General features: G+C 31.6%; 1 long non-coding RNA gene across 2 annotated transcripts; it reads left to right on the forward strand.

The window, feature by feature from the left end:
- The first annotated feature begins 2,796 nt into the window (after positions 1 to 2,796).
- On the forward strand, positions 2,797 to 7,145 carry LOC143238104 (uncharacterized). 2 transcript variants are annotated; one of them, XR_013020406.1, is made up of 3 exons: positions 2,797 to 2,936; positions 5,889 to 5,940; positions 6,196 to 7,138. It is a non-coding gene; the product is annotated as an uncharacterized LOC143238104 (long non-coding RNA). The 2 variants fall into 2 exon arrangements; XR_013020407.1 differs by lacking the exon at positions 2,797 to 2,936 and adding an exon at positions 3,797 to 4,161 and having other exon boundaries at positions 6,196 to 7,145.
- Positions 7,146 to 13,637: the final 6,492 nt, after the last annotated feature.

Here is a 13,637-nt window from a genome sequence, read left to right on the forward strand (position 1 = left end):
ATTGTTAAATTAGGGATGGCTGGCGCAAAATTCAAAAAACGTGAATAACAGAAATACTCGATAAGTCTTGTAAAATATCTAAAATATAACATCTGAGAATTCGTAATTATTCAACTTTTGATCAATATACATTGAAGTCGTTTTATAGCTTTATACAGTTAATTATTTTTATCAAAGTTCCAATTCCTTGCTTATATAAAAGACTTTACAAAAACATTGACAGAACTATACAAAAATAGTAATAATTTTCAGGACTTCGTCTTGTTTACTTTAGAAATATTACGAATGTGTTTTGGGTTCAGGGCATATTACACTGTGGGGTCATAAATTAGAGGGTTTTTTTGGCTTCTTTCACTTTCACAATAAAATAAACAAACATATATATATATATATAATTGGAGGTTACAGCATGAGCCCTGAGGATTACTTTGGTAAATTATGTAATACATAATTTAATATATATGTTGTTCAACCCATATTTAGATATTATTAGGATAGTAATTAAAAATGCGATAATAACATCGAAACGAAACTGGTAAATTAATACTTCCAGTTAGTTACTGAAACTCTAACTTTTTTACTAAGCTAAGTTTTACTTCTGATCTACATAGAGCTCTAGTTATTTATTATTTAAACTCAATTACTATTGTTATAAAACTGTTGAAGACCTTCACTCACTAGAGGAGTTTTTAAGATCAGGGTTAATTTCAGAATACTGGAATATTTTCGTTTGAAAGAAGGAATTTTAAACAAGTTCTAATATTTTCAGTTGCATTTAATGTGTTTAAACAAGAAATTATGTATCTTCAGTGAAAAAAGTATCACGAAAAAAAAGGAGCGTAAGAAATAATATTACCCCGTCCGACACTAGAATTACTTAGGTAGGAATTTCAAACATAAAATAACTTGAGCACTAGTACATGACTATACAAACAATCAGTTTTCTTTAGATTTTATTATTTTAGGACTAACACATTACACTGAATGAATTGCAGTCTTTTTACACCATAAAAATAAAGACAAAATCTGATGCAAATGTTACAAATGTTACATGAAATTCTAATATGATGTAGTTAACTTAAAAGTAAGAATTGATACTTTCAGGATTAACATAATTATTCAGAAGTTTGAACCATCTCGCCATAGTCTAATATTTTATAGGTAATCCTGGTGGGAATGCATTAACGAGAGAGAAATGCATGTTGAATAGGCCTGGCATGGCCTAGCGCGTTAAGGCGTGCGCTTCGTAATCTGAGGGTCGCGGGTTCGCGCCCGAGTCGCGCCAAACATGCTCGCCCTCCCAGCCGTGGGGGCGTTATAATGTGACGGTCAATCCCACTTTTCGTCGGTAAAAGAGTAGCCCAAGAGTTGGCGGTGGGTGGTGATGACTAGCTGCCTTCCCTCTAGTCTTACACTGCTAAATTAGGGACGGCTAGCACAGATAGCCCTCGAGTAGCTTTGTGCGAAATTCCAAAAAAAACAAAACAAAGCATGTTGAAATATTGATAGATGGTACAAAAATTCAATGTTTGATTAAAATTCAGATATCTAAGGTACAACATGGAGGATCCAAATCTTCATCATGTGACATGATGTGGTTGGTAATCTCTTCCACTATGAGCCATATGTGTGTAAGCAACTCCATCGATTTGAGGCTTGTATTATACAGCCTCTGTAATGACTTCATTGTAAAAAAGAAAGTCTCATCTGTAACACTTGTCTAATGCGAAACAACATTATCAGCTATTTGGATTTTTGTTCCTTTAAGTCACATGCTCAATCTTTTATTAACCACACTTTTTTCTCATACTTAAATTGTTTTGATTAGGTTATAATGCAATAAGTATATAGCCCCTTTAATATAATATATATATATATATTTTGTTAATTAACTAGTATGAAAACCCATAAAAATTATGGGAAACAACTGAAAACCAGAATTTTTTCAGTTATATCGAGAAAAACAATTTAACGTAAAAATGAACGTGGTATTTAAAAATATAAAACTTTCTACTATTATTATATTATCAAGACATTTAAGAATAAACATTAATACATTTACATCACTTCATTACCGGAAAAGAAGAAACCCAAACTTCTGGTACAATAATTTTGAAAAAGGCAGTGGTTGTACATTTTAACAATTCATGCTTCACAATTACAAAAACATGTTCAATACAAAATTTTGGAATGTCCAGACAAGTGTATTGTTACACATATTGATAAATGTCAAGTGTATTGTTAGGAAAATTAACATATTCTTGGTTCTGTGAGATATAATTTTGTATATAAAATAGTAGTTCACATTCTAAATGTTTCAGTGACATCTGTCGATGCGAAGAGGAACTTATTTTAATTACTGAGAAACGAAAAGTTTTAATCGCCGCTTATTTTAATGTGGTTTCATTACTTTAAACTAAAATGTATGAGTTTGAGATACTTAAGAAACTTTAAACTATGAAAACTGTCGGAATAAGTGTGGCTGATGCGGTATGACATCCAGTACGCTATGCTTAATCTGGTTCATGAAAATCCCTCCTGACGGGCTTTTATATAGCAGAAAAAAAGTGTCAAAATTTACGCCTATAATAACAATTATGTGCAACTAAAATGAGTACGGACAAACTGGACTCGAGTAACTCACAGTAACTAGCCCAAAGTAATATTTATGGATGTGAATTTATGTTTAAAAGCAAGTGGTATCGAACGTTTAAAAGAACTCACTGATGAATATATGTGTCAACAATAAAACTGGGGTGATGACATCGAAAAGACATTCAAGAAACGTGTTTTTCATTGGTTGAGACTACTCGTTTCGTAACGAGTAAGCTTTAAAAAGTAATAGAGATTATAAGAGATATAATATTGTAAGCTTGGATTCAAATTAGTCGTGTTTCTTGAATGTGAAGAAATGGTTCAGATAGTAAAATGTGAATGTAAGTGAGAAATAGTATTCTTTATAATTAATTTATTTGTAGGATTGTTTTGTCTGTTGTTATTTAACATTTCGAATTTTTCCCCAAATACTATGTACAGAGAATATTTATATTTCTTTCAAAGCATGAAAAAAATGGAAACCACTAGAAATACTCCATCATCGCGTGTATTTATAACTAGATCAATAAGTCCACTGACTTGCCGTTGAACCACTTAAGCTGTAAGTTTATAATCCATTAGATGTTAAAAATGAGAAAACAGCATGCACAGACACACAGGAGATATTTATTATTATATTTTAAATTACTTTGTGTCCTAAGAGCTCTGAAATAACATAAACATTGTATAAATATTCAAACACTGCTATTATCGTTTCATAATAGATGGTGTGTTCTCAAATTTGCATATCCATTTTCTGTCAGTATAAAAATCAGTATGGCTATATGTTATCTAGCTGATCAGGCTGTTTTCATTTCTGCAAAATGTGTTTATTTACATACTCAGTCACAATTCGATGTATTAATATCCAGATTCAGCTGTCCTTAGTTGTTGTTAAAATTTGAGTTTCGACAATAGGAGACAGATAGAGCACAGATAACTCGTTGTGGAACTTTGTGATTTACTACAAATGAAGAAAAAAACTGTCACAATAAAAATGTGAAATTCACTCAATTTTTTTAGAAACATATGCACCAGAAGTGGTTTAAAGTAATATACAGAATATAAACATTTATATATATATATATATATTTGTAATGAAACTACAGATAATTAGAAGATCAGTTCGTACAAAAGGATATAAAAATAATTTATTTTAATTACCTTTGTGTGGCTTCTCATTTCTTTGCGAATAAGATAAAAACTGTAGTTTTGTAATGAACGTCGACCAGATATTTCGTTATGTCGTCGTTGATTTGGGCATCAAGTTCTATAGTGTCTCTTGAGCGTGAATGAAAGATATCAGTCCTCAAACTTTTAGTTAAATCAATGAGGTTAAGTTATTCGAACAGATCGGAAAAAGATTTAGAGTGGATAACTTCAAGAGTATCACAATACCTCTCGTAGATGATCAAGTCTAACAGGGATATTGTCTTAAGCTTTCGATGTGGTCCTGGCGAAGTTACTAAAAATATACTTTTATCACACTCTCCAAATTTGACTAAGATTATTGCCGTTGACATTCAGCCAGCGTTTGTGGACTTCGCTGAGAAATGATTCAATCGTGTAAGGATTGAATATATGGTTTTGGATATAACAGAAACTTAAAATGAAAATTGTATTTTAATATGTATTTAGATATATATGTGATTTTGTATTAATTACATTAATGTCATTGTTTTGTGAAAAAATATGTTTTTGATTTCAGTCATTTCGCTAAAGAAACATTTAGTCATGAAAGAATTTAGTACATGGTTTTGAATATAGCAAAAAGTAAAGAAAAATTGTCACACACACGCACACATATATATAGACATTTAAATAGATATATGTCTATTAGTTATGTTAATAAGATTGTTTTAAGAAAAGATTGTGTCATTTAGATTTTTGTCGTTTCAACTAATAAATACTTTAAATTGATGTACGTTTAATATTGATCTACTTATTTTAATTTTCCTTTTATTTTTTTTGCATTTGTAATAAACTATATGATGAAGTACAGTGGTAATTAAAGCACTTGGAAGATATCAATCTATACTTACCACCATGCTTTCATATAATACGTTTGTGAAAATGTTATTGTTTGTTTGTAATTAAGAAAAAGTTACACAAAGGGTTATCTGTGCTCTACCAACCACGGGTATCGAAACCCAGTTTCTAGCATTGTAAAACCAGAGACATACCAAAGGGCCATTGGGAGCGAAATATAGAAGCGTTTTAATATACGTCGGGTAACTGTTGAAATAATTATTGCATACAACAGTTCTTCAGAACTAAATATAATCACAAGATATTAATGTTATGTGGTTAAACTACATTATACCATTCCAGAACTAGACACTGGGTTCATAATTGAGTTGGAATTTAGCCAGCAAAAAATGTACTTCCGGCAATTTAGTGCCGTCTGCGTCATTATCTGCTTGGTCATCATGGCGAACAGGAAACAACTGTCCAGTGATTTAAAAAACCAAATTATTGTAAAACACAAGTCTCGTGTGTCTCTTACCGGTATTGCTACACAACGTAATGTGCGGAAATCTACTGTTCAAAACATAATTGCCAAGTTTAAGTTTAAAGGATCAACTGCTAACCTCCCTCGTTCCGGACGCCCCACCAAAATTCCAGAGAGAACCAAGAATGTTCTCAGAGAAGCTAGTAGGAACCCTCGTTTAATGGCATACAGAAACTGGTAAAGGAAAGTTGAAGTAAGCACCTCTACATTTACGAACATGTTCTCCATTGAAATGATATTTCAGAGTTGTTGTTTCTTGTTTTTTATACATCTCAGATATATTAAAACAATGAAGCAAGGTAAAGTTTTTCAGTCTAGTTTGAATTATCATTTCCTCTGTTGTCTATCAGAAACTTGTAGAAAAAAGCTTCTTAAGTTTATTAGATTATAGATACGGGTGTGAGTGATAAAATTGTCTATTTGACCCATGAACCCGCAACTCCCTCTTTTCTCGGCCTGGCATGGCCCAGCGCGTTAAGGCGTGTGCTTCACAATCCGAGGGTCGCGGGTTCGCGCCCGAGTCGCGCCAAACATGCTCGCCCTCCCAGCCGTGGGGGCGTTATAATGTGACGGTCAATCCCACTATTCGTTGGTAAAAGAGTAGCCCAAGAGTTGGCGGTGGGTGGTGATGACTAGCTGCCTTCCCTCTAGTCTTACACTGCTAAATTAGGGACGGCTAGCATAGATAGCCCTCGAGTAGCTTTGTGCGAAATTCCAAAACAAACAAACAAACAAACAACCCTCTTTTCTCCTAAAAAAGACAAAGTCCTTTTCTTCATAGATCTTGATCAAAATGAAGCCATTCCTATGCCTGAACTCAGAAAAGCATCCAGGTTAGTGACAAACTCTACATCATGAACTTGTTATGTTTCAGTGTTTCCTTTTCAAATTTCTCTAGCTTTGATTATTTTTCAAAACCTTCTCCAGCTTTATAACGACAAGATACTCTGTACGAATTGTAATACAAGCCTACTCATCATGGCTACAATATTTGAGCTTTTATAAACTATTTTTTAATGTTTTTTATGGTAAAAAAACACAGTCAACGCTAACATATCTTAAAGTATATTTTTTCCTTGTTATTTTAGTTTCCTCCGAATCAAGCAACCAAAAAGCAGCCTTCTTGTTACAGTACTCACTTGCAATGACATGACGCAGTTTTACTTGAAATGGTATAGAATAACCAGCTTCATAAATTCTGAAAACTGTTCTGAAAAATAAAATATTCCAGAAGTAATAAATTACACCATGGATTGATTGTTTACACGTAAAATGTTTCTAACCATTCTGAATAGTTTGGAATATTCTGGGATACTCCAGAATGTGCTATAACATTCCAAAATAATAGCTTTCCTGAATTATTTTCACTTTCTTGATCAATTTTATACACTTAGTTCTAGTCTAGGTGATCCCACATTGTCTTTACTTCAGGTTTAGTGTACTAACAGTAACTACACATAAAGTTTACCAGCCCACTTGCAATCGTAATGGATAGACAATAATTTAACTATTATATTTTAATAAATGTATTTTGACCATTATGATTCCTCTTATTTTGAGAAATCAAGCTTGACTTTACACACAAACTGATTCATACAGGTTAAATATCAATGTATATAATACAATAAAAGATAAAATGTGGAAACTTTCAAAACGTTGTCCTTGTGTTTCTACAACCGGTTGTTACTGTTCACTAAAACAAGTTTTAAATTTGTCAATGATTAGATTGATACACAGTTTTATTGAAGGCCTTGTAGTATCTTCTCGTACTTTGGTGGAGTTAATAACAATAATAGCGAGACATGTATATACACTGTATTCCTGTAAATATGATGGTGCCTAAATTACAGGCAACATATGTATAAGGTTGCTTCACTATGAAAGCTTTTTATTTGTCTGTTATAATTTCTGATCACTTTACATTGGATTTTATTGCTTTCGCATAATTTACTCGTAAAAAATCTTTAATAATGTCATTGTTAAAAGTCAGTATAAACAACAGTCAATATTTAAATACTTAAAACAGGGGACCAATTGTATGGAGGGCTACCAGAAAAACCTGATTTTTACTAGCATTATTTTACTTGTGTGTATGTTTTGTTTGTTATAGCAAAGCAACATTGGGTTATGTGCTGGGTCTAGCGAGGGAACTCGAACCCCTGATTTTATCGATGTAAATCCGCAGAATTGACAGCGAGGGACTTTCGTTCTCAGAAAAAATAAATTATAAATAAAACTACAGGAAACAAGAAATACTGTATCGTATCATGATATAGAAGTCCGTTAATATAATTTCCATAAAGAAAAATAAGAACAAAAAAAATTAACTATAATTAAATCAAAAACTAATAAATACTCACGAAAATATCATAAGTAAAAACGAATTATTTTAAATAACTAAGCTGCAATTACCCTAATAATGCAAACATACAAATAGAGAAAAGAAATAACCCAGAAAAAAAATGAAGTTATAATTATTGAAAGTACAAAAACAACATCATAAAAGAATAACAAAGATTAATTTAAAGTACAAAAAGGTTAGAGTAAGGACGAAATAAAAGAAAAACAATCATTAAAAAATACAAATACAAAACAGACAACACTAACAGTAGAAAGTAATGTTATAATGTACTACCAACTAAAACAACAAAAACACAGAAACTACTGATGAAATATCAAAAAGCAAAATAACAGATTACTAAAATATAAAACATTTAAAACTATTTTTTATTTACCACAGTAAATCTATTTATATATAGGGATTGGAGAATATTTAACATTTGTGCTACTAATTTCACTTTAAATTTGTAACATTGCAATTACACATTAAACTTGAAAATCTGCCAATACATTTATGCTATGGAGTAAGCTGTAAATAGGCCTAGAACCTTGATTATTTTATTGATATCTTATTTCTATTTTGTGTTATATTTAAATGTATTTTCTACACTACTGTTCATTTTAATATTAAAATTACTGTGATAATGAACTGTTAACTTCTCCTTTGATTCCTAAACTTAAGATTTTCAAATATAATTAATATTTTCTCATCTGTACTACATTATCTTCTCATTCCTCATTTTCACTGATGGAGTAAGTGCATTCCAGAATTCCTGACACCAATAAATCAAAATACTTTATCTTACGTTTCATAACAACCATTTTTATTCTCATTAACTGACCTGATTTTACTTCTCGTGAAATCAGTGAAAACTTTACATAAACTCCCAAAACACTTTTAGCGCTTTTATTTGTATTTGTTTAAATGTTAAGGTAATTTGAATTTTAACTCACACTGTTTGTAATATAGCAAAGCCAAACTGTGCTGTCTACTAGTTTAAAGATTACAAGTTGGTGAAGTTACTACTTTCTAAACAAGAGACAATTTATACTGTTCCTTCTTGTTTTCAAAATTAACAGAATTCTTGAATACGTCATCTATTTAATAGTTATTTATTTTCACTGAATTTCTTACACAATTTGCTTTACAACCTTGTTTTAATTTTTAGTTATTACTGTCCTCAACACCAGCTACTGAATTGAAATATGTTTTCTTCACGTTGTATAGAATGAAGAATGTGAGGCAATCAAACGTTTGTAAGTTAATTTGTGGACCAACCAAAATTAAGAACTTTAATGAAATGGATTCGTAGACTTCATTATTGATTTAAAAAATCAGTTAGATTAACAACTTCTTGGTAACACTATGTTCCAATAATGACTTTTATGTCATATTGCTTATGAAAAAAAAAGCATAACTTAATACTGTTCTTAGTATATGTAGTGACGTATAAACTGGAAGTTTGGATAACAAACCTGGAAAAATATTTGTTGATTTTTTAATATAGAGTAAAGAAATTTGATATTGTTTGTTTGTTTTTTTGAATTTCGCTACATGAGGGCTATCTGAACTATCCGTCCCTAATTTAGCAGTGTAAGACTAGAGGGAAGGCAGCTAGTCATCACTACCCACCGCCAACTCTTGGGCTACTCTTTTACCAACGAATAGTGGGATTGACCGTCATATTATGACGCCCCCACGGCTGAAAGAGCGAGCATGTTTGGTGCGACGGAGATTCGAAACCGCGACCCTCAGATTACGAGTCGAACGCCTTAACCCACCTGACCAGTCCAGGCCAACATAATATTAAAAACATTAGTAATATAACAGAAAAATGCTTAAGTCATTAAGACGTTGGCGATATAACCAACAGAAAGTAACTTTCATAATTAATTTTATACACTTTGCTCTACGCTAGGTGAAACCACACTACGTCTTTACCTTACGCCTATTATATGTATATAAATATATTTCACGTAAAATAATTGATATCATATCTAATACAAAATAATTTTTGTCACAACATCACAAGGCTCAGAAAATATCACTGTATTGAAAAACGTTTACTTAAATATTCATGGTACTTAAGTCCCAATGGTAAAGCGGTGTAATATCATAATATTTAACACGTTTTCCCACATCTATGTCGTACAAGAGTTGGACGGTGTTAACTCTGTCTCTACAGAAATGCACAAAATCGTCAATACGTCACAGTTACTATGTTCAGTTAAGGTAAAAAGAAATATCTACCGTATCGAAATCTTCACCTATTTAATGCTTAACAAATAACGTTGTATAGACGGTTTTCATAAACTACCACAGAATTCTCCAGAATAAATAATATTTATAACGTAGAAGATGATAAAGAAAAATAACACAACTATAACTCTTTGACAAAGGATACCCTGAAAACTTGACAAAATTAATAATGAAGAAGAAATACATGAAGAGAAAGAAGAAAGAAACTTACTTACGCAGTACATTTTGCTGTAACAGAGTTCTGTCTGAAAACGTACACATTATATGTGAAGAAAGAAAATAAAACAAAATCACTATTCAGAAGCCAGAGCACAATGAAATCGAAGTTAGAACGCACAGAACTGCCAAAATACCCAAAGGAAAGCAAAAACATTGTTTACAATATCCTATCTTAATGTAGGATCGAATATATTGAAAAAGAAAAAGACCAGTGAAAACCCTTATATTGACTGCAACTGGTTGTCAATTTAGCGAAGAGAATCATATAACAAATTAATAATAGTGAAATATGGCTGTTATGAACAATTCCTGAGATAACTAAGAAAGAAAAACCTTCTTCAACCAAACAACTAAACTTACTCAGACAACCTAGAGTAGAATTGAACAAAATCCGTTCTCAAAACAGCTCAGGCACTTAGAAACTTCAAATTATCAAGTTAGGATATAAACTAATTATCATGTAGCAAAACGTCAATTGCGAAAAGCTAGACCTGGTTGTTTATATACGTTACTTACAAAGAAAATAATAAAACCGAAGCAAGCATTATAATGCACGTTTACCGTTCTATTACAGTAACACAATTATAGCCTTTCAGTGGCAGAATGGAAACTTACAAACTCGTACTTAAAAAATAACCGGGTTTTGATCTTCGTGGTGGAAAGAGCACAACTAGCCCATTGTGTAGTTTTGTGCTTACCTAAGAACAAAATTATTAACACTTATCAATCTTATTTCTATAGCAAAGTTGCTTGTTGATTAGAATTCTTATAAACGATAATAACGGTTGATAGTTAGCAGGATCTTACGATAAAGGTCTCCTGTAAACTTAAATGTTTACCACTGTTTATATATTTAAACAAGTACATTTATAAAGATACTTGTAGTAACATAAAACTACACAGCCACTACATGTAATGAACATTAAGGAAAGTTTCATGTATAACTGGCTTATATTGCATGTCAAAAGATATTGCAAAAGTTCATTAATAATTAACTGATACGTTTCTTTACGTACCAAGATAAAAAGTAATCACTTTAGTTTAACTAGAGGCACTGTTTAGATAAACGTATGAAATTGAAAGTTCGTAACCCTGTACTGAAATTAGGCGTGCTTTTTGAGCGTGAATAGAAAGTATTAGACAGTAAAGACTTAATGTAAGTAGTAATTAATCTGTCATACAATGTAGCTTAAATATGGTTATCTGGTATAGCGCAGCCATTAATAATCAAATTCAGATTACAAAACGTTAGGATACTAACAAATGTAACACAAATTAAAATGCGGAATTTGTAAATCTTCAAATACGGATCGAATAAATGTAAAGAAACGAGGCTGAAAATACCATGGACATTATTTACTCAAACTAGAAACTATTATTTTGACTCCATGATGGCATGAGGAGATGCATGTAAATTTACGGTTTCACATTTTATGTTTTTCTGGGTAAATGGGCGTATTCAAGGAAATAGCTTTTCATCTCCCAAGATAACCTTTCATTAATGATAAATTTACATAGCATACTTACAGGGTATGGGTATCCCAGGTAGTTTTAATAAACGTTCTTTCCAAAGGAGACGACATGCTTACTGCGTTATAATTGTTTTTCTATAACCTTCATGAGTTGTACATTATATAAACACTTAATTTAATTTTTACCTAATGAATATTTTCTTTTCGTTTTTACAAAAGCCATTTTGTCTCAATGTGTCATCAACTGTGTGAATAGAAGACTTCTTTCTTCTTCATTTATTCGTCTTGTACATAAAATATCACAATACTCTAGTGTTATCCATTTTATAATATGATCTTCTTTGATTTCTAGGCTGTTAAAGTAAGGTCGGTATGTAAGAGTTTTGTTACTTTATCTTTCGCCTAAGTTTTCTCTTTGTATTTTTTTAATATATTTAGTAATTGGGTCTTTAGAAGGTTTTGTACGTTCTAACGAAGACCTGATTGTGTTGTAGGCTCTGGATACCGTTCTGATATTATTTTAACATTGAAATTATTATAGTTGATGGATTATTAAATTCGATAATTAGCTTCATAGATAAATCTGGTTCAAAACCTACACATAATGTAGTCTCATGTTACCAGCTGTCATGAATGTGGCAAGTAGTCTATGACATGTCGTAAATAAATGAATGCAAAAACTGTACGTTTTAGTTTGTAGTTGAGCTCAGCATTTTGTACTTTGAACCTCGTGCGAGTTACTATTGTCAACATTTCAAGTTCTGAACACGTTTTCTAGAGATGCACATCTAACAACAAAAAAATCTTGAGCCAAAAATATAATTTAAAATTCCATACAAAATGAGAAACTGTTGTGATTGCTAGTTTTGTTAAAATGGCTTTGTTTTAATTAAAGGTTTAAAAATCTGTTTTGTATTGAAGACATTGTAAATTAGAAGGCAGAGTTTTATATATTTGACATGAAGTTTTTAATATTCGGTTGAGTATTTGGGAATGTGACATAATCATATAACTCCTGGGTTGGAATGAGTAATTTTATTCTGATGGAGAGACAGTGATCTTGGAGTTCAGGCATCTTACGTCATTCACAGAGAGAGGAAGAGAGAGAGTGTCATAACTAGAGAACACCGTCCGCAATCTGGTAAAGGTTATTGATCTATGATTGGATTAGGGACGGTGTTCTCTAGTTATCACACTCTCTGCCTTTCCTTCTTTCTGTGAATGGATCTTGCAGACCCATGATCCAGGATAAATCTCTTAATATTTCGTTGAGATATCTTCGTAATCAACCATATCACTTGCATATTGTTCATTAATTTTTGTTAGATACACAAATTTGTTACCCTGGTGTTCAGTACTGTTGATACTCGGAGGCAAATGCGATTTACCTGTACTGTGTTCTTAAACTTGTTTTCTGCCTCAGTACAATGTATTGAAAAAGACGAGGAATTCGTGTCTGCAGTTGTGGATCCCGTCGATTTTACTGTTGATACTTGTGTAGTGTCAGTATTAGAACTCACGTTGGTATCAAGAAAGAAACAAGGCAACCTCGAAATTTTCTTTGGAACCTTCAAAAGCCTATGCTGATTCTGTTTTCTTTTTAATGGGGTATATGTATATATTATATACCTTCGCTTTATTTTTAACGCGTAGAAAATTTATTCAATTAATATAAAATATGAAAGGCTATAAGGACTTTGTTATATACCCAACCATTTCGAGACACACAAACGCCACAACTAATATATTTTGTCATATTAAGGCAGTGTCATGTTCAAACTTTGAAACAAATGTCACAAATGTGCGCAAATGTTTATATATTCTCAGTGTTTTATTTATATTATTAGCGTTCTTATTTGGGCCCCAGTACCACTGCATTGGCTGAATCAGTATAATTACGCCACTGAAGGCAGATGTCTCTGAGATATGAACATTAGGAATGCAAGGACTAAAGTATTATTAAAACAGACTATAAAACGTCGATTTAAATCTTTAACGTTGTGTTATAAATAAACTGTGTGAACATTAGAAATTTTGTTTTTATATAACACAATCCACCTTCTATTATATTACATATATATAGTTATATATATATAACTCAAGCACAGAACGGGTTCCTAAGATTGTTGCTTATATTTTGATTATTAACATCAAATTAATTATTTTCTAATAACAATCACTTTGATACATACAAACAGTTTTTATTTCTATTAAGAATATTACTCAGAGATTTGTCCTC

The sequence above is a fragment of the Tachypleus tridentatus genome, chromosome 13 (assembly GCF_004210375.1).
Source record: "Tachypleus tridentatus isolate NWPU-2018 chromosome 13, ASM421037v1, whole genome shotgun sequence".
NCBI classification, from domain to species: Eukaryota; Metazoa; Arthropoda; class Merostomata; order Xiphosura; family Limulidae; genus Tachypleus; species Tachypleus tridentatus.